The sequence below is a fragment of the Macadamia integrifolia genome, chromosome 13, assembly GCF_013358625.1.
Source record: "Macadamia integrifolia cultivar HAES 741 chromosome 13, SCU_Mint_v3, whole genome shotgun sequence".
Lineage (NCBI taxonomy): Eukaryota > Viridiplantae > Streptophyta > Magnoliopsida > Proteales > Proteaceae > Macadamia > Macadamia integrifolia.
In genome coordinates, this window is record NC_056569.1 from 16,393,196 (window position 1) to 16,393,428 (window position 233).

Below are 233 nucleotides of genomic sequence, written 5' to 3' on the forward strand. Positions count from 1 at the left end.
TAATATAATGATTTTCTAGCGAAAAAAAAAAAAACCAAAATAAATAACTAAAGAACTGACATGATTAAATTCTTGTTTTTAAGAAGTTTATCATTGACCATAACTAGGTAAAAATTGTACCAACACACTTATTTGTGCAAGGAGGAAATTACAATTTCCAAAATCAAGGTAATGATTTGAATTAACAATGTGTCAAATTTCAGCCTCAAACTTCATCATGCTTGTCATAGATC